This window comes from Herpailurus yagouaroundi, unplaced genomic scaffold (assembly GCF_014898765.1).
Source record: "Herpailurus yagouaroundi ecotype Mexico unplaced genomic scaffold, PumYag 163, whole genome shotgun sequence".
In the NCBI taxonomy this organism is placed as follows: Eukaryota; Metazoa; Chordata; class Mammalia; order Carnivora; family Felidae; genus Herpailurus; species Herpailurus yagouaroundi.
In genome coordinates, this window is record NW_024412404.1 from 18148180 (window position 1) to 18169895 (window position 21716).

Consider the following 21716-nt stretch of genomic DNA (forward strand, 5'->3'; position numbering starts at 1 on the left):
CATACAGATCTTTTACATCTTTGGTTAGGTTTATTCCTAGGTGTTTTATGCTTCTTGGTGCAATTGTGAATGGAATCGGTTTCTTTATTTGTCTTTCTGTTGCTCCGTTATTAGTGTATAAGAATGCAACTGATTTCTGTACATTAATTTTGTATCCTGCGGCTTTGCTGAATTCATATATCAGTTCTAGCAGACTTTTGGTGGAGTCTATCGGGTTTTCCATGTATAATATCATGTCATCTATAGCAGCACTTTCAACAATAGCCAAATGATGGAAAGAGCCTAAATGTCCATCAAATGACAAAGGGATAAAGAAGATGTGGTTTATATATACAATGGAATGCTACTTGGCAATGAGAAAGAATGAAATCATGCCATTTGCAGCAACGTGGATGGAACTGGAGGGTATTATGGCTAGTGAAATAAGTCAGGCAGAGAAAGACAGATACCATGTTTTCACTCATATGTGGATCCTGAGAAATTTAACAGAAGACCGTGGGGGAGGGGAAGGGGAAAAAAGTTACAGAGAGGGAGGAAGGCAAACCATAAGAGACTCTTAAATACTGAGAATAAACTGGGGGTTGGTGGGGGGTGGGAGGTAGAGGGGAAAGTGGGTGATGGGCACAGAGGAGGGCACCTGTTGGGATGAGCACTCGGTGTGGTATGGAAACCAATTTGACAATAAATTATATTTAATAAAAAAAAAAAAATTCTTTTTCCAATAGGACCTGGTTAGATAACAGCTAACAATGACTAAAAGTTAACTATTTGGCAACTATTTTGTAAGGGGCTTACACGCATCCTCTCCCTCCATGTATAATTACTTTATCTCACTTGGCATATGATAAAGCCCTGTATGTTAATATCTCACACATACATAGTGCCATCATTTTTACTATGACTGTTCTATTCTAAGCATTTCATGCATATTGTTTAATGTCAGCCTCAGCTCTATACAGTAGGTGCTATTCTAGTCCCCATTTTGCAGGCAGTGATTTGAGGTAAGAGAGGCTACATGACTTGCCCAAGATCACACACCTAACGGATGACAGAGCTGAGACTTGAACCCAGGTGGTCAGGCTTCAGAGCCCACCCTCATAACTACTTCTACTGTTCATGATTAGCTCCATTTCCAGGTGCAGAAACAGAGACCCAGAGAAGTTCGATCATTATGTTGACTCCACCCAGAGACTGCCCATAAGCCAGGGAAATGTCCAACATATTTAACAGCGGGTAAGGCAGGACCATGAACATCAGGATGGACAAGGGCCTAGGCTGAAGCCCCTCTCGGTGCCAAACCTTGAGTCGTTAATAGCTGCCTCCTGAGAAGGTCCAGAGGCTTTCAGGGCAAAAGCCAGAACGACAAAGATACTCACACAACTTAACACAAAGGCCATTTTATTTCATGTTTAAAATGTGATTTTATTTGAGAATAGTTGACACACAATGTTACAGTAGTTCCAGGTGTGAAACTCAGTGGTCCAGCTTCTCTGTGTGTGAGGCTGTGTTCACCACAAGGGTAGCTACCACCTGTCCCCACGTAAAACTACTACAACACTGACCCTATTTGACTATGGCTATTTAACCAGAAGGGAAGTGTTTAATTATGTTATCACTTTTCACTACGACAAACAGCCCAGATAAAAGAGAACTAAAGTTCTTACTGGAATCTCTGAATTCTGCTTTGTCAATTACAGGCTTGGGGATGATTCAATCCCCAACTTTGACTGATGAGGAAACCAGGGCTGCTATGTGAAGTGTCATGCCCAAGGTCACAAAGCTAGTAAGTGTCAGGGTCCAGATGAAAACCTAGGGCTCCTGAACTGGAGCTTTCAGGGTTTGTCTGTGGTGGCTTGCCCTTTCTCCATCCATGCTGACTCTGCTCAATACATACTCACTAACACACATGTCATGAGCCCAGCCCACAGCTGACAGGGCACACACTGACAATCCCGGGATCCTAAGACACAGGCTCGGCTGCCCAAATTTCCACCAGTGATGATGCCAGTCTCATGCATATGTAGATTTTTTGAGTAAGCACCTGAATTCTGTGTGACTGATTTCAGTACCCATTGGAGGCGGCTTCTAAATTTAGAACGAACATCCCAGGCAGTCTATTGCACGAATGTATACTTCCTCAGAAGACGTCAGAAACAGTAAAGTTGACATACATAAAACAGTTTCTTCATACCTTAATAATACTGAACTGTAAAAATAAAGTATCTCCAACAAACAATGCTTTAACCACAATGCCCTTCAAAATTAACCACAGTAGTCAAGGACTATCCAGATTTGTTTTTAATGAAGAGCCACAAGAGTCCCCATCCTTACTCTCATTGCCAGTACAGTTCCCCAGGCCTGGCAGCTATCACCACATACCTGCCACTGTCCAATCTAGAGCTTTAGTAATTGATCACCTGGCATGCCAACCTGCACATTCTGTGACAATACCACCTTTGCAGGAGCTGAAGAGCCTGTTCATTTTAATCACCACCCCCTTTGTCTATTCTGATTCGTTGCTTATATTCAATTATGTGGCTCCCCTGGCCTCTGCATATTCAGGAGAGGGAGGGGCCGGGACAGGGAGGGGCCTTTCATTGAAAACATCTTAACCATGTAGACCCTGCAAAGCAACATTGCAGAGGGACCCAGAGTCCACGTTGACATGCAACCTTCCATTGAAACACCTTATCGTCCCTTACCAGAACAGATGGGGAAAAAAAATTACTCTTATGCCCTGAAATTTTCCATTCTTGATCTCAGCCCAAAGGTGACTCTTTTATTTTTAAACTTAAGCAAAAAAAAAAAAAAAAAAAAAGTTCAACTATTTTTGATTCATGCCTGGGCTAAAGAAACACACTTTGTTCTTGTTAAAGCAAGGTAAGATTTTTTTTAACACCTAAGTAGCTCAAACAACTGAGCTTCAAATGCCCAAGCATCCCAACTAGCTAGTGTTCACAGTGATAGCACGTTTGCTATAATTGCAAAGCCAAAAATCAATAGCCAGCGTAACAGGGAGCTGGGATTCCACTTTCTGTATACCTTGTCCCCAGTTCTACTAAATACTTTAAGAACGATGTAGAATTCTGAAATATTTTAGCTGGGTGTCTGAGCCTGAAGCTCTTCCTGGATGATAAGGGATAGGTCACCTGACTGCCTCTGTCCCCAGACCTTGCTCCCCTGCCCTCTTCCCATCCATCCTATCCACTGTAGCCCCTCCCACACTGTTCCTTCTCCTCGCGTTCCATCCAGCTACTCCCATCTCCATGGAGGAAGAGGAAGGTAGAACACCTGCATGAGAAGCGTTAGGGGAACAAACCACCCTTTATCCAACCAGCCCCATAACCCCATGTACCTTCCCTCTCCTTGATGAATCCCCTGGATTTCAGCCACAAGATTCTTCTCTCTACTCTCTCATCCTACCCTAACATACACAACTACAGGCCCAGGGGAGAGCCCACAGTGATGGGGTTGCCTCCATCTACCCTTCCGTTGGAGGGGGGGGAGGGTTGCTGTGTGCCATACACTTGGCAAGACCCTAGGGCCGAGTCCTGCCTCTGCCACTTATTAACTGTGTGCCTGTGAGCAAGTCGCATCCACTCTGCAAACTGGCCCTGATCACATCTGTCCTGCCTGCCCCATAGTGTCGTTATGAGAATCTCGGGGAATCACGGAAGTGGGTGCACTTTGGACTCAGCCCTCGACATAAACGTGTATTCCTATCAATAGAAACATAGTGCAGTAGAGTATGGTATGTTCCTTTAGAATAAAGTCCAACAGATATTGACATTAAGTGAAAAACACCAGGCAGAAAACAAGGCACTAAAAGAGAAGAACACAGACTGGGATCTATAGGGCTCCTGCTAAGGGCAAGTTCACAGTGACAAGCCATCAGTGAAGGGTTCCTGGAAGAGGAGGCTTTCTACCAAACCTGGAGTGGCTCTCACCACGCTGATCAAAGACCAACAGCTCTTCAAGGGCAGGGCACCTCTCTCATAGGTCTCAGTTTTCCCAGCCTCTCCCTGGCACTAAGTCACTTCATAGTAGATGGGTGTTGAGTGAAGGGAAGCCTGAACGAACCAGGAACTCGGACACCTGGGGGGAGGAGGAGGGAGTCCCAGATAAGAACAGGCAGGTTGTGGGGCGCCTGGGTGGCGCAGTCGGTTAAGCGTCCGACTTCAGCCAGGTCACGATCTCGCGGTCCGTGAATTCGAGCCCCGCGTCGGGCTCTGGGCTGATGGCTCAGAGCCTGGAGCCTGTTTCCGATTCTGTGTCTCCCTCTCTCTCTGCCCCTCCCCCGTTCATGCTCTGTCTCTCTCTGTCCCAAAAATAAATAAACGTTGAAAAAAAAAAAAATTTAAACACACATGCTTTAACACTTTAAAAAAAAAAAGAACAGGCAGGTTGTGAAGGCTTGTTCGGGGCACACCGCAGACCAGTTTGGGTGCAGTGAGGCTCACAGAGGGCAGATGAGGAAGGGGAGGTTGGAAAGGCGGGCCGGGGTCTGAGGGCAGAGGCCTCAACCACGGGGTGCAGGAGGAGGTCAAGGCTTCTGAGCACATGGAGGAGCAAAGGGAGTTCAGAGTGATGTCATAAAATCAGTATTTGGGGAGATGACTCTGGCAGCTGCACGCAGGACTGGCTGGGGAAGGGAGCACAGGAGACCTGGCAGAGCAGCCAGGAGGCAACTGCAATAATTCAAGCAGGTGGTGAGAGGGGCCGGCGAGCCACTGCCTCCCCGGCAGAATCACGCTTCTGGCAGCAACCGTCTCTACGACAGCGGGAGCGCCATCAAGGGCAACACTCGGCGACTGTCCCCATTAGACTGCACCTCCAATGTCCACCAGTCCTCCCGCCTGACAGCCGGTGCTGGCTATGCCCGGCACCGGTTTCCTGCAAGTGGCCACCTTCCCCCTCCTGGATCCCGCCAGGGCTGAGCCAGTCCATTTTTAGATGACAGCTCCCATAGTACACTCTCCCTTAAAGGAGATAAACAGGGATGAGGCGGGGTGGGGGGTGGGGGGTGGGGGCGCAGGGAGAGAGCTTCCACGGCTGAGCGCACTGTCCCAAAGAGGTATCTTCCCAACGATTTCATAAGGCACTGTGTTGACATGACACTGAAGACTACGATAAAAAGGAGGTGGAGAAAAAAGTATGAAAGAAAGGACTGGAGGGTTCAAGCCACATTAAAACCACGATGAGAGGTAAATCCTGCTGGTTAAGAGCTGGGGCGGGAGGTATGGGGTGGGAGTGGGCTCTGATGACAGACTGCCTTGATTCCAATCCAGCCCCTGCCGCTTCCTAGCCTGTGACCTTGGGAACCTGGACTCTGTGAGTCAGTTTCCCATCTGTAAAATGACGTTAATGATAGCTCCCACCCACTGGGGCAGGAGTGAGAACTAAATGGTTGATCAGTACTTGGCGCTGGTCTGTGATTGATAAGTGGGCCAGTAAGCGGCTGTGATTGATAAGCAGCTGATGGGGAGGTGGGGGCGGGTACTGTGCCAGAGGCCGGCTCCCCAGCACAAACTGGCTCTGATTCCCGTGGCTTAGGAGCAAGCCCCCTGCACTGTGATGTCCTGTAGCAGGTGCATCATTGTGAGCTCCCTGCTCTCACCGGAATTCCAGGACGACACGTGCCTCCCCACAACCTGGTTCTCTTATCAGGGGGCACACAGAACAGGCTGACGCCTCTTCCCCATCACAGACCTTCAGACACGGGAAGGCGGCTGCTGTGTCTCCACAAAATAGTCCCTTCCCAAAGGTCTTTGTGTTTCTCTCCCCTTTCATTTCTCTTAACATTCACCTGCTGCACAGAGAAGATGAGGCATCAGAGATAGCTAAATAAGAAGAAAATGTCTTTTAGATGGAATAGCAAAAAAGGGGGGGGGCTTTGAAAATGATTTGCATCCCATTGGTTCTGGAGGCTTATATGAACGGAATCCCTTCCACAAGAAGCTGCAACCCTCTGGGGAATATCCCCACACCCCACGCCCCCAGAGCCCTGCCCCAGAGAAGATGGAGGTTAGCTTCAGGTCCTCCTGATCCCCCAGGGCCCAGCTCAGGGTGGCCACCTGAATAGCCTAGCAGCACGAGCACCTCTCACCATGCATGAATGCTGTGGGAAGCATTTGAAAATAAAGTTTCCAATTACTGCTGGCATTTCTGGAGTGTCCTGCTGCTGGCTGCAGCTGTCCCATGGAAGGCCAGTGACGTCATCTGCAGGCCTGACAGTGCTGAGTTCCAAGGCTGGGCTGGGCCCATGTCACTGGGGAGGGGGAACCTGCCATTTCCTCCTGAAAGCCAGCTCTACTCGGGCTCACTGCTTCCCTTCCTGGGGAGAATTCCATTGTCATGACTTGGATCCACACCAGGAAAGGTGCAGAAGCTATTCCAAGGTCCGGGACAACCCCATTAGACAGTTTCTAAAATCTTAGTATATGCCAAGCATTGTTGTGGGTCCAGGCAAGTCCAGAGGAGACCTGCTCCCCAAATTCTCACTGTACTCATTTCACAGAAAGAAAAAAAAAAGAATGAGCTGTGTTCCTCTGCTAGAGAGAAGGAGAAAATACAGAGATAAAAAGGGAAAGGGAAAAAAAGGAGTTGGGTGCCTGGGTGGCTCAGTCAGTTAAGCATCTGACTCTTGATCTCAGCTCAGGTTATGATCTCACAGTACGTGAGTTCAAGCCCTGCAGTCAGGCTCTACACTGGCAGCGCAGAGCCTGCTTGGGATTCTGTGTGTGTCTCTCTCTATGCCCCTCTTCTGCTCTCTCTCTCTCTCTCTTTCTCTATCTCTGTCTCTCTCTCTCTCTCTCTCTCTCTCTCTCTCTCTCTGTGTCTCAAAATAAATACACTTTTTAAAAAAAGGAGTGAAAGTCAAAGGAGAAGAATGGACATGGAGAAAATGAAGGTGGGAAGCAGAAGAAAGAGGGGGAGAGGATCTGTATGTGAGGCTATTTTTGCCTCTGAGCTCCTCTACAGGTACCTCCCATCCCCCTCCTCCTCCCCACTGTTCAGGAACTCAGGTCCTGTCCTGTAGAGCTGACCAAGAGGACAGGGTGCACAATGTCTGCAGAGCAATGTAACAGATTGGGCCCAACCCCAAAATAGAGTCCAAGCTCAATGCAAAATTCAGATTTCCCAAGGGTTGGGATTGGAGTAACTGGGAATAGGATTTGCAGGCTTTGCCTGACCAAGATCCATATCTGTCGCCATATTAACCACATTCAGGCCCCTCTCAAAGTCAGAACCCCACCATCCACTCCCACCTCAGGATGGGAGGCCTGACCAGAGCCTCGCTACCTGAGACCAGCTCTTCTGACTGGTAGCCTGCCTTGCAGTCATCCTGGTTGCAATTATAATTATTAAATTACAGGACCCTTCCCAAAGGAGAAGGAAATGGGAGAGACTATGTATTCTTCAGAAGCAAGAGAAATAAAGGGAAAAGGGAAATCAAGACCTTTTCAAAAACTACCTAATAGAACCTTCAGAGCAAATCTGTGGAGTCTGATTACATAAGATCAAACTGCATCTGAGAGGTTAAGAAGTAACCCAAGGTTACATAGCCAAAAAATGAAAGCATGCCTGGGTCCCATGTGGTTTTTCTAATACATTATAATGCATTCAGTCCTGCAAAACTGCACATTTTTTAATGTTATCTTTGATGTACCCTTATTCGGAATTGCTATCTTAATGTTTCTAATAAAAATAGCCTGTAAAAGCGCAAGCCTAACACTAAAGATCATATTTTCAATTTCAGCGGTTACATTTTTCATTTCTGGAAGTTCTATTTCTTTTTCTTCAAATGTCTGTACTTTTTTAAATTAGTATAGTGCTTCTTGCTCATTTTTTCCAACAACTTATTTTTATAACATTTGAAATACATTATGTATCCAATTGGTCTTATACGTGAAGCCCTTGGATCCGATTCTTGTATCTGTTTGTGCTCTCACTCATGGTGACTAGTTTCCCTGTTTCATTATTTAAGGGTAAAGCTCATGTCTGAAGGGTTTTACCTACAGGAACCTTTCAATGCTCGAGCTATGAGAATGTCCCTCTAGAGGGAATTTGTCATTTGATTCTGACAGATGCTATGGAGTGTTATCAACCCAAAACGACATCAGGTTAATTTCAAAGCTTGGGGTGTCCTGGGTCATGCAGGTAGTATAAATTCAAACCTGAACCCTCATGAAGGCAGATCTATGACCATAAATTCTCACAGAACACATTGTTTCACCCTCCCTCAACCAAGCCAAAGGTGAAACAGGTAAAGTCCCCTGTCTGCTCCCTTTGCTGTCCCCCCACCCCCTCCTAAATGTTTGCTGGATCACCTGCTCCCTGAGGATGTAGCCACCACCACCACCACCCCCCCCCCCCCAAGGTCAGGCTTTATGCAGCAATCTCATTTCCAACTTCCCACCTGGCAAGGGCCCAAGGTCTGGTCTCCTGGGCCTTCATAAAGCCCATGCTTTCAATCCTGGCTTAAAGTCTGACACTCCTTTAGAATGATTCTTTTTAGACATATCAAAGTATCTCTCAGGGCCTGCATCTGTGTCCTCTCCTATACTTAACTGAAGGCTGGGAATGACTTTCTCTTGTCTCAGGAGCCCACAGTTCCCAGAGCCCTCTACGACAGAAGCTTTAAAAACTTTAAAATTTAAAAGCCTTTACTGGGGAAAAAAAAAAAAAGCAGCCACAGCAAGGTTTTAATGACCTACAACAGCTAATAGTAATGAAGAAAAGTGCATTCCACTGTGAAGTCAGCAGTTTCTATTAAGGGGCATCTGAACTCTTCTAAAGAAGAGAGAACAAAGAAGAAGAATGAAATATTAGAACAGAGCCAAGTAGATGTGAAAGGAATATACAAAGAATGCAGACATTCCTGTCTTTTTATTTTGCTTGGTTATTCCTCATCTGTGGCACAGCAAAATAACAGTGACACCTTTTCTGTGCATACACACACACACACACACACACACACGACGTGGGCCTTTGTTAAAGCTGGAAATAAGTGCATCATTAGAGACTACAATTCAGTTTTCTAATTTTTTTAATGTTTATTTATTTTTGAGAAAGAGAGAGAGAGCACAAGTGGAGAAGGGGCAAAAAGAGAGGGAGACACGGAATCCAAAGCAGGCTCCAGGCTCTGAGCTGTCAGCACAAAGCCCGATGCAGGGCTCGAACTCATGGACTGTGAGATCATGGCCTGAACTGAAGTCAGATGCTTTTTTTTTTTTTTTTAATTTATTTACTTTTGAGAGAGAGACAGAGACCGAGCACAAGTTGGGAAGGGGCAGAGAGAGAGGGAGGGACACAGAATCTCAAACAGGCTCCAGGCTCTGAGCTGTCAGCACAGAGCCCGATGCAGGGCTCGAACTCACAGACTATGAGATGATGTCCTGAGTTGAAGTCGGACGCTTAACCGACTGAGCCACCCAGCCGCCTCTACAATTCAATTTTCTAAAGAAACCAGACCACACGAAACCCCTGATATAGGTACAGACCACAACAGTTCTATCACTGTCAAACCTTTCACCTACATCATCCCCACAAAAAAAAAAAAAAAACCTCTGTCGTTCACAGGTTGCTGACAACTTTCTAATAACTAGTCTTCCCCACTTTCCTCCATCTACCACTCTTTCCTCTCAAAAGACATCCACTGACTAAATCAGTAACACACTCACACACACACACTTCAATTTTTATCTGCAGGTCCAAAACCCCTTACTCAAAACTGTGGAGCCAGATGTGTTTTAGAATTCCAACTGTTTCAGATTTAGAAAATTAATTAGGTGAATCTATGGGGTTTGGGCCACAAATCACTGTCACACACACTACAGTTTCTTCAGGGACACTCACATATGATTCTCCAGACTAAGCTAGATGAATCAAGACCATCAGCAGCCTCACATAAGTTTGGGGAAGGATTGCCTCCCTCCCCAAGGAGTTAGGTGAAAACCGTCACTTTCTGGAGCTTTAGGGATTTTGGAATTATAAGCAAGGGGTTGTGGACTCCGATCAATGAGTTCTCTCTCAAAATCCCTCACTTAGATCCCCAGTCCAAACGTCCTTAGGACTCAGTTGCAAAATCCATGTTCTGGTTCTCAGGAGAGGAAGAAGAAAAGAACAGTGACCAGAAGAGAAAGCATTGAGATGGGTGATGGCCAGAGAGAGCCTGGCCAGGCCCGGAAGCCACGGCTTTGTAGGCACAAAACCACAGAACATGTCATGAAATGGCCCCAAAAGGTCCCTAGCAAAGTCTCAGGTTCAATAAGTCAAGCTGGGGCAGGGTGGATGGTGGCAATCAATACAGTTGGATTCGAGTGTCAGATTTGCGACTAAGAGACACGCAATGTGAGGCAAAGCTTCAGCCTCCTCCCGGACAATGCTATGCACATCATGGGTCATGGGGATCCCATGAGGAATAGTGCCTCGGGCACTTGGTAAGTGCCATATAATTTCATTTGTAAGATTAAATTATGATTACTTTCTACATACAGTGTTTCCTGACACTTCTGAACCCAGCATTTATGATGCACATTCAGCGTCACCCCGTGATTGGTACAAATGGCTACTTTCAGAGGCCCTAAATGCTGGCCGCTGCAGAGCCTGGGTCTGGAGACCATAACCGCCACCCTCTTTCCTGCCTCACCTCAGCCCATGGAAGGCTCAGCTCAACCCCTCGATAAATGATGACCAGAACTCTGTATTTGTTACCCAGCCTCCTGGGAGACGGGCAGTGAGTGGCATAGCAGAGGGATTACTTTGGGTAAATATTTCTCTAAACGTCATTCTTGCCACCACCGGTGTTCAGGGCGAGGGGGCCAGGCTCCCAACAACCCCCGATTCTAACCCAAGGGAGCCTGGGATGCTGCAGACTTCATTATCTCACAACACAGAGCAAAGGGCCCCCACTAAGGGTGAGCTCCAGCATGAAGCACTGGTGGCAGAGGGAGGGCAAGGAGAATTCCTGAACCAGGCTCGCAAGGAGCTAGTGACTGCCTTCCCCGGAACACAGCAGCGTATCTTCCTTATAACACTTAGTACTTGGATCTGTGAGCCACTGCATTATAATTCCACCCCTCAGCCCATAGCAGGTATCCAACCCCACCTCTACAGGCACAGGAATCTCGCTGCACCTTTCTGACAGGTGGAAGCCGCCTCCCGATGCACTTTTCCAGGCCCCAGGGAACTAAATGAAAGGCCGAAGGCACTTTCCTTTACCTGGCAGGCAAACAGGGGTTATTCTACCCAATTCCCCCTGATGTACAGCTGAGAAAACTGAGGTCTATTTTTCCATGGGGCTAAAGCGCTGGTCCTCAACGCTGTCTGCACATTAGAATCGCCTGGGGAGCTTGTGACTTTCCCAGTGGCCCTGCCACATGCACGTGCTCTGCGGTGATCCTTTGTTTATCTTCCCGAGTGATTCCACTGTGCAGCCAGCGCTGCGGGCCAGTGCGCTGGCTCCTAGTTATCGATCTCACCCGTGCTTCAGAGCCACCTGGAGGCCCCCACCCCACAGGTCCTGACTCACTGGCTCCGGAGCGCAGCCTGACAATTTCCGTTTCTGATGCCGCTGGTCCAAGGAAAGACCTAGCGCTTCCCTGGTGGTCCAGGGAGAGAAGCGGAACTTTGAGAATCAGTGCGTGAGGCCCAGGGATAGCCTCAGTTTTCTCAGCTGTGGGTTGGGAAGAATGACTCCTGGCTTAAGAAGCTCTGGTCTGGAGCTGAGCTCCCCAGATTTCCATACGTACGCCTGGGAAATCTTGCTGAACTCCAGGCCTGGGCTCGGCGGATCTGGGGTAGGACCCATGCTCCAGGTCCTACAACTAAACTGGGAGCAGCGAGCCCAGACCAGCGTGCCTGACTTCCATGTTCTTCCCATGCTTCTCACTTCAGGCAGGTTTAGGGCCAGGCAACTCGGCCTTTCCCTAACAGAGATGTGTCTTCCTGAAACTTCCATTCTGACGTCCTTGCCCTGTGACACGGGATAGAGGGAATATGCCTCTCCTCCAGGAGACCCCCTAGGTATCCTGTCCCTCCCTCTGACTCTCAACCTCCCTCCATACAAATCTAACAAACCCCACCCCGTCTTCTCTTCTTCCACTGTCATGGCAAACCCCGCTCTCCACTAGCAGACTGCTTCCTAGGAGCCCACTGTGCACCGTGCCGTGTCTGGGGCATAAGGACAGAGACACAGGAAGAAACAACATCGTAAGAGGGGGTGCCACAGGCCTCAAGAGAAGGGACACCAAGAGCTGGAACCAGAGGACTGCAAGGGAAGAAGCCTCAGCCGCCCGTCTTGAGGCCAGGACGTCTCAGGGCCAGCCCCCTGCCCTCTGAGGCACCGGCCCCATTCTCCAGATAGGACAACATCAGCCTGGAAGGTGCTGCCAGAGGCAGACAAGAAGAAGAGGGTTAACAGTAATGACTTAGGTCGTTTCACAGTTACCACGGGCTTGGCATCGTGTTCTCAAGTGCTCTACACGTCCCATCTCTTTACTCCTGCCATAACCCCAAGAAATGCTCAGTGCCGTGGTGTCCCATTTTACAGAGAAGAACGGAGACAGGATGAGGAGGTGACCTGGCTACCGGGAAGTTAGAGAGCTAAAATCTAATTCCAGGTTGAAAAAGCTACACTCTTAACTGCCACATCGAAGGCTGGGAGACGCCTGAGACTCAGCACTCTCCCAAGATCACGTGTTCCTTGAAAGATGGTCACGCAAGGGCAGGTTGCTTTTGGAGCTGTCCTCACGCCATTCCATGCAGTAATAAATAACAATTTCATTTTACTCAAGATACTAGACTACTCTAAATAATGCATACATATATACAGATTAATGACTTATACATGTTAATATATGGTTATACCGTATAACAGAATATGTCATTGTAATACATAAATATATCAAATGAGTATACGTATGTGCACATATATCTCTAGTCTTACGACATCCTCATTAGGCAGATACTAAGTTCTCTCTTTTCCAAATGAGAAAGCGGATGAAAAGAGTTCGTGCAACTTCCCCAGGGGCTCACAGCTGTGAAAAGCCAGGATTTGAACCCTGACAGCTTTGTTCCCAAGTCATCCTCTTGATGCCCCACTCCACTGCTCACACTGGCTTCCTCTGACTCAACTACAAATTCAGAGCTCAGTTCGAGGCTTCTAGGTGCTCTCTATGCCCACACCATGCCCAGCCCCGACGCCGAATCCTTTGTAGGTGCCTTGATAAATGCCTACTAATGAACAAACAGATGCCTCCTGCACTATTTATAGCTCCCAGCATGGCCAACTGGCTATAATTAGCACAGCCTCCCTCAGGATGCGGCTAAATTAAACCGGTGGGATTAGAAGCAACAGCCTCACACAGCACCTCTGGACACCTCCAGCAAAGAGCACTGGTGCTGCCCAGGAGTCCCAGCCAGTGGCCTTTCTCTTGGATGGTGCCCTGATCCAAGGGTTTCCCAATGGCCTCTAGTGGCCTGATCTCAATTCTGGGGGCTGATTTCTCCTGGGACCCCCTAATAAAGTCAAAAGTAGATGAGTAATCCCTCTCTTGGAGGGTCGGGAAGCCAGGATTCTGGTCCTGGCTCTGCCTATGATCAGCCCAATGGCCAAGAGACTCCACTTGTCTGGCTTTCAGTTTTGCCTCTTGAAACGCAGAGGCCAGGACAGGTCCATTTCTGAAGTCCCTCCGGGGCATTTTGCATATGTCAAGTGGCCACCGCTGGTGCTGTCCTGGGGCTGAGATAGATCCCAGGAGGCTGTAGAGAAGGGCCTAGGGAAGGTGCAGGCCACCCACAAGGGAGGGCTCTGACCTGAGAGCCTGCTGTGACTTCTCAGCACGCCGCGCTGTCAACCTTTTCTTTAATGATCTGTGCAACTGCTCAACCGCCATTGTTGCATAAAAGCAGCCAGAGAAGATATGTAAATGAATGCACATGGCTACGTTCTAATAAAACTTTATGTATACACATTGAGATTTGAATTTCTCAGAATTTTCATGTGTCAAAAAATAATATCCTTCTTTTGTTTTTTTCCAACCACTGAAAGATATATAAACCATCCTCAGCTCATGGGCCATACAGACAGACGTGGCCAGCCATGGGGGCGGGGCGGGGGCGGTGTTGAAAAGTTTTAGTTAAGCGAATGAGAATGTCAGCTGGACCTTGCGTGAAGATGGTGACATCTTCAATCTCTCTCTCCTGGTTTGTGGAGGATGGGCCAATGGGGGTGTTTTTCCAAAGGCTAAGAGACCCTTCAGGAGGCCCCTGGTATGGGTTAGGTGAAAGATAAAAGAACCCAGCAGAGGAAATGAGACATAAAGGCTCCTCCTGGACAGTAGTCTTTATACTCACCCACTGAGGCTGTGAGGCAGGTGTCCCAGGATCTTTCTTACCAAAACAGTGAGCCACTGCCTTCTATGAATGGCAGTTAAACGTAAACAAGCATGCTGAGTTTGAATCTGGATAACAGCCCTTCATCCTAGCAAAGCAAATCTACACTAATCGCTTTAGCTCCCCACACGTACCCAGCTAAACTTTACATAAAATGCTGCTAAAAACAAAGAAAGAAAGAAACAAACAAACAAACCTTGATGTCTATAATAATGTTACTGTGCACGTATAGGAAAATGGCCCTTAGGGGCACCTGGCTGGCTCACCCGGTAGAGCATGCGACTCGTGATCTCAGGGTCATGAGTTGAAGCCCCACGACGGGCATAGAGGTTACTTAAAAAAAATTTTTTTAATCTAAAAAACAGAAAAATGCCTTTATTTTTCAGAGAGGCATAGTACAATCTTTGGGATGAAATTCTGTGATGTCAGTGATTGACTTTTTTTAGGAAATAAAAGTGAATGCAGGAAAACAGCATCCATTTCTCCCGTCGTCCTCCAGCCCACGGCTTGGAGAATCCAGGACACGGCCTGCTCCCCCAGAGGAGACATCTGTGCTCGGCAAAGGTGAAAGTCCTGACCCACAAGCAGGTGAGAGCAGAGGACAAAGCCCAGAATGTTCCTGAAGCTATGCCATTACTGAGAGTCCATGCCCACGCTGCCTTACGGCCCTTTGCCAAGGGCCCAAAACGAGGCTGTAAATTTCTGGCATGGCACTTATCAAAGCTGACATTTATCGAACCCTTACCCTGTGGCCTAAGGCTTAAACTTCATGACAAGCCCCAGAGGGACATACTACTATTATCTCCATGTTGCAGATGAGCAAACTGAGGCTTGACGTACAAACCGTGCAGGCCCACAGGTCCCCAGGCTTGGTTTAATGCCCTGATGCCACCACCTTAAAATCCTTAATAATGTTTGAACAAGAGACCTCGAATTTTCGCTTGGCACGGGCCCCCACAAGTTAGGTAGCCAGTCCTGCTGAAAGTGGCCTAGATCACATGGCTCGCCAGTGAGCCCAGGCCATCAGCCTCCAGCACCGGCCCTCCTAACCACAACACGGTCAGAAATTACATTCATGAAGTGCCTCCTTGATTCCAGGCTCTTAAGAGGCAAAGCCAGGCGAGACACCAGGATTTGTTTGACACCCAAGTTTGGACTTTTAATCCAGGCAGGACAAAGATTCGGTGGCCTGGGCCAATCAGCCTGAGCACAGTTTACCATCTCCTACCACTCTCTCCCTCCTTGGGGAACACAGGGCCGGCCGTCTCCATTTACCACACAGCAGCCTTGGGCTGGTGACGGGCACTGCATGGGGACTGGCCTCAGAAGAGCCACCCTGCTTTGCCTGGCCCAGCCCCGCTGTCTGGCTCTGACTACAGATGCACGTGCCCCTTGACAGTCAAAAAAGACTTCGAGGGGTGGGAGAGTCAGGACAGAGGCAGTTCTACAAGCAGTTATCAGTTTCCCATAACTAAGCAAGAAAGCCTGCTGTAAAAAAGAAAGTAAAATCTCTCTTAAAAATTCAGCAAACCAGAAGACATGCCCTTGGGATACAGCTTTGAGGTTCCACTTCTCAAACTTTCTAAGGGTTGATAAGATTGGCAATTTCTCCGGCAAGATCAAATGCATGTCACCCCAGCCCCAGTGGGGAAAGATCAGAGTCCAGACACCGTGACTGACACTGGGCCCAGCTCGGAACTAGTGGGCCAGGGGTCGAATCCCTGGCCCTGACACTCACTGGCTGGTTGGCCTTGGTGAGTCACTTAACCTCCTTGCACCTCGACTTCCTCCTCTATAAAACAAGTAACAATGGGTTATTGCCACACAGGGCTGACATGGGGCATGCACACGTTAATGCATGTGAAATAAGAGTGTAACAATCGCTAGCAATTCGTATTCGTAACATCATCTTCCAGCTGGAATTTAAGGCCCCGAAGAAATGCTCACACATCAGGAAGCAGCCTCTGCTAAGTCTCTCACCTCCGGAATCTCTAAGACAAACAAGCAGTATTGCCCTCTCTTGACCAACCACAAGGAAGCGCCTGTCCCCAGTAGCTCCCAGAGCCATGCCCCCCTGGGGGCCTTCCTGACCTGAGCAGTTGAGGCCTTGGCAGACACCCAGGTGTTTGGTTCCATATTAGCTTCCAGATGAAACTTTCAGCCGACTTTATTTAAGAGATATGTGACTGCTTAGCTATGGGCATGGACCCAAAGCATAGGGCAAGCAGCCAGCAAGGGAGGCCCCACTTCCTGTGTGATTTGTCTGCACCCATAACCAGCCACCGACCGGCCCCATGCGCCAATTTGCAGGGCAAAGCTGACTCGGGCGAGGTGAGATAATTCCACCATCTCCACCCCTCCTGCTTCAGTCAGCAGCACTGTGGGCCTCCAACCTTCTTTTGGCTACAAATATCGCTCACACGTCCAGGACTGTCATGGCTATTGCACACCTCTGTGCCAAACTCATAAGCAGGGCTGCTCTCGCTGACCTCTGACACTCAGAGCCTGGCCCTTGGGGTTCTGCCTACTCCTCCTTGGTCCTGACCCTTTGCCTCTGCTCCCTGGACTCCCAGGTTGGACATCTTCCAGGTGAGACCCATCCCGGCCCTGACCACAGCTAATTCCACTCTGAGCAACTGAAGATCATCAGAAATCAGGTCAATGTATCACTGGCCCAGTTTCACAGAAAGATGGATGGGGAGAGAAATGGCTACTGGAATCCAGGTCCTGGCAAACACAGGCTTGACAGAGCCTGGGCGGGAATCATTTCTCACACAGGGGCACCGGTTCAGGAGACGATACGTCCAGGGACTGGTCTAACACCTGGGAGAGTCTAATCGCAAGAAGAAATGATTGGAAAACATTTAGCCCTTGGAGCCTATGCTGCTACAGTTTTCTGAGACCTGAAATCTGAGTAACATGACAATCAGCTTCATGACAAAAAGTCCATCCTTGAGGGAAACTCGTCCACCCTTCTCCAATCAGTGACCTAACTTTCCATACAGGCAGAGCAGGGTCAAAGTTTGTCCTGGGTTTGGGGTAACGCCTTTGGTTCTGTGGCAGAAGAAAGGAGAAGATGGGGTGTCGACTCCTTATGGCTTTGGGGCTTTCCCTGAGACCGCCCATCCTTTCACCCACCTTTCACACTCAGCCTCAGTGCTGGCTCAGGAGGAAAGACTGTCACGTCCAGACTCACTTCCTAAAGGCCTGGTCTCCAGCCCCAAGCCCTGATCATGCCCAGGCAGGAGACACTAAGGAGGAACAGCCATACATTCACTTAAAAGGAATTTTCCATTTCTGAAAAGTAAAATCTCCTTCATAAATAATGCAATTTCAGGGGTCTGAGGTGGGGGTGGGGGATGATTACCCTCTGTCTCCTTCATATGTCATGCTTTATCATACCTTATCCAGGACCTGACCTGGTGACGATTTGCTGACTCCTTCAGTTGCTTAGTCCAGTTACCAAAACTTAGAGAGCAGGACTTGAGTACCCTGCTAGTCAGCAACTCAGGGTCAGAGAAACTGTCAGGCCACAGTCCTGGCTCCTTGCTAAGCCCCCACTCCCTTGGGTCAGGCCTTGGTCTTACCACCCACCCAGTTCTTCCCTGACAACAATCACCAACAGCCCAACATACAGATAAGAGCATTAGCCTATGAGCAACCCTTATCTGTCTCGCTAGCCACAGAATGCGGTACGTTGAAGTTGTTCAATACGTGTTTTTAGCCAAGGAAATGCTCCTTGGAATCCAGGCCATGGGTCGTTCAGTCCCACGCTCTGTCTCTGATACAGACACCAAACGGTGAGCTGGGGGACAGCCTGGTCATCTGATATCCCCTGGGAGGCCCAAGGTCCAACCCAATCCTTCAGACCCTGAGAAGTCCCGCAGCGGAGCCGGCATTCACCGGTACCCACCGCCCACACCCCACCTCCCAGGTCACCTCCAGCTTCCTTGATGCACCCCACACTCCCGCCCGGGGGACACCACTTTCTCCCCCCACTGGCCATTCACCCACTGCGGCACTTGGCTCACGCTCTTCTCTCACCCTGAAGTGCCCTCCCTCGCCTTCTCTAGACTGTCCCTCAAAACCCAGAAGATGTGATCACTCCCGTCCTGAAGCCCTCACAACAAATCTCGAGTGCTCAGACCACAGGCCAACAGTTGGCTGGATGAGCGGGTTGAGGGGGGGGATGTACCCCTGCTCACAACCTGCATGCGCGTGGCTGGGGGAGGGGGCAGAGAGGTGGCTCCCTGCCGCGCAGGGTGAGAAGTGACCGTGTGTGGTGCCACAGCCAAGAGCACGAGCTCCAGGGTCCAACCAGCAGGTGGGAGTTTCTGCTCCCTGACATACTAACTGCGCACGCTTCAGGCGAATCACTTAACTACATGCATCTCGGTTTCCTCTTCCAGAATTTGAAAACGATGATGACTCCTACTTCATTGAGCTGCGCTCATGATTAAACGAGTGACTACAACTGAAGATGCTTATTACACTCAACAATCCCTTACTGTAAGGAGTGAAGATAAGCGCAAGGAATATTGCTTGGTTTTGTACCAAGCTCTTACCTGATTCCCTTCACCGGATGGGAGCTCCATTGATGAGAGAAGGCTCTGAAAAAGGTGCATTAACCTGCTGTGAACGAGCTCCGCACCTTATCGCCTTCCTCCATTCCCTTTACCTCTCCCATCTCTGTTTGTAAAATATATAGTCTTCAAGGGTGAGCTCCATGTCTCCTCCGTAAGTAGGCTTACGTGCTTCGTGAGTCCCCAAGTGAACAGCTTCCCTGCCCTGTTTTGGGATCTCCTTGGCAATCAGGAATGCAGGTCCTCAACTGCATTTAGTTACGGCCCTCTCTGCAGGGGCGCCGTGTCCTCCCACCAGTCCGCAAGCTCCGTCAGGAGAAGACTCAGCTCACTCATGCTTTCATTCTCCAGTGCCACGCCTCTAGTGACAGAATAATTACAGCAGCGCTATTTCTGTGGGGGAGCACACCTAAACTCCCTTCTGAGGCCTCTGTCTCATAAGCACATAGGCCAGAATGGCCTTCCGGAACCTCATTTTTATCAGAAATAGAAGCCAATTTGACCCACCACGCTTAATATCACAATGAAATTGGACGTCCAAACCAAACAATGTATTTACAACACACACCTTCTATCCTCTATATAACAAAGGGCCCCAATTTAATCTGACGTTGTAGGTAACACTGTCCACTTCCAAATCTGAAACCAGCCGGTTTCACAGTCATCGCTGCTGAGAGACAACGCCAGATCTATCTTCATTTGTTCCACAGGACCACACAATCCCTCTACTGAGCTAGTCCCACCCATGCTCTTGACTCTGGGGACAACGGAGGAAAACTGATTCTAGCAGGTAGACAGAGGCTGCACTGTCTCATGTCTAACAGCCTCTCCTCGTGTTCCATGGGAGAACGCTCTGGATCCTGTGCGGGCCACCTCCCACTGTCCACATTCATGGTCAACAAGTCCAGTTTGGGATAGGTAACAGTTTTTGCTCCATTTCGGGAACAAACAGAGGTGCAGTCATCAATTAAATGATTAGAATTCTCACAGTTGATAGTAAATGTTATTGTTTATTAAAAAGCTAATAATCCATTCAATTTTTACATTATGCAAGAAGCCTCTAATATAATAAATTGGAATAATTAGGCCTAATATTAATGAATTAGTGAAATCATGAGGGAGGAGAGCAGTAAGTTCTAGAACCTACATTTTTTCCCCCGTATACAACGTGCTGCTAATGAAACAAGAGAGAGAAGTTTTTATTCTTCAAATAACTGAAGCACTTATTTGCCAAAGCCAAGGTTCCCATTTAGGCTTAGATGGCTGAAAACTTCTAAGAAAACACAGAGAATTTTCCTAAATCAGCCCTCACTACTAACCTACCTCCGTTTTTATGTTATCTCTTCCTTTTGTTATTTTATCTCTTTCCATTACAGACTAAGAATTTTCTACCCCAGTTAGGGAGTGCCCTGACCAGAACCCAGGCTGACAACCTTGATGGGTGGTCTACTCACCATTCTCTTTTCCCCACTCAGTAAATGCATCAATTCAATGATGGTATACTCGTGTTCTGAATAACCTCGCACAATGGTTCTAAACAAAGCGCTGCTTGAAATTATTTCTTCTGAAAGACAATCTTCCCACCGTGTAACAGGATAAAAGACATGAGGCCCAAGCACAGTGTCTGCCTAGAGACAACAAGCTGGTACCATCACACCCTGAAGAAGGCAAGGAGCCCCTTCCGAGGCCGCAGAGTACAGGCTTGTTGTGTGAACAGGTGATATAACTCACTAGGCAGAGATGAAACACTGCACTTCTCTCTGAGCATGTTCAATGGGAATGCCAAACTCGTTATACAAGCTAAACATCTTCTACATTCCCAGGTATCCAAACAAACTTCTCCCCGGCAGCATGCACTTCTTACAGCTTTGCATTATTGGGATAAACCAAAGGCGAAGCAAAAAGGAGCCTTTTTGCATAAGCCCAGAGACATCAGAGTAAAGAAAAGAGTTCTGGAGAAGCACAGGATATCTGCGTGGTGAGCGTTTCTCAGGGGGGTGTGACTTTCTATGTCTAGAGCTGGAGGACGTCTTTAGCAGAAAGGCACGAGTTGGACTTGCTCCCGATAATAATCCCTTGCCTCACAGATCCTGTTTTGCTTTTCCGGGCACTGTCATATCTTGTACCGATCAATGAGCAAACATTTTCTGAGCGCTTACCAGATGCAGGAGCTAATCTCACCCATCAAGCATCTCACAGACTTAATCTTCATGTATATGTGTGCTACTCTGAAAAAAATGATCTGCCCTCAAGATGTTTCCAGTTTATTGGAAGAGATAAGAAGAGTCTCATAAAAAGATAAATACTACTGCAAAGCACCTTGTTTTTACGTGATGTTCCTCAAACTTTGGTCAAAATCAGAACCACATGAGGAGCTTGTTAAAAACCAAAGAGACCCGGCCCCATCCTTGGAGATTCTACTTCCACGGGTCTGGGGTCTAGGTTTCTGGTGTGTTTTGTTTGTTTGTTTGTTTTTAACAAGTCTCCACGAGGATTAAAAAATAGCAGCCAAAACACTACCCTGAGTGGCAAATGAGACAGTCACTCATGTTGGTCAAGGTCCAAAGACTCCAGCAAGGTCAGACACAAGGGGGACCCACAAGGGCAGGCAGCAGAGAAGCAGGAAAAGTAAAGATCAGGGCAGGATGCAGGGTCCCAGGCAATATGTAGGAGACACCATGCAGAAGATTCTGGATACAACAATAGGTTGCACTGGAGAAGTGAAAGACAGACAGG

At 48.2% G+C, this 21716-nt stretch overlaps 1 protein-coding gene and 1 long non-coding RNA gene across 40 annotated transcripts in view; one reads left to right on the forward strand and one right to left on the reverse strand.

Moving 5' to 3' along the window:
- KCNMA1 (potassium calcium-activated channel subfamily M alpha 1) overlaps nucleotides 1-21716 on the reverse strand; it is a 736361-nt gene that overhangs the window by 667595 nt on the left and 47050 nt on the right. The gene's annotated exons all lie outside the window — the stretch shown is intronic.
- Nucleotides 3482-13980, forward strand: LOC121036838 (uncharacterized). 2 transcript variants are annotated; one of them, XR_005793500.1, is made up of 3 exons: nucleotides 3482-4135; nucleotides 4404-5204; nucleotides 12135-13980. It is a non-coding gene; the product is annotated as an uncharacterized LOC121036838 (long non-coding RNA). The 2 variants fall into 2 exon arrangements; XR_005793499.1 differs by having other exon boundaries at nucleotides 12138-13980.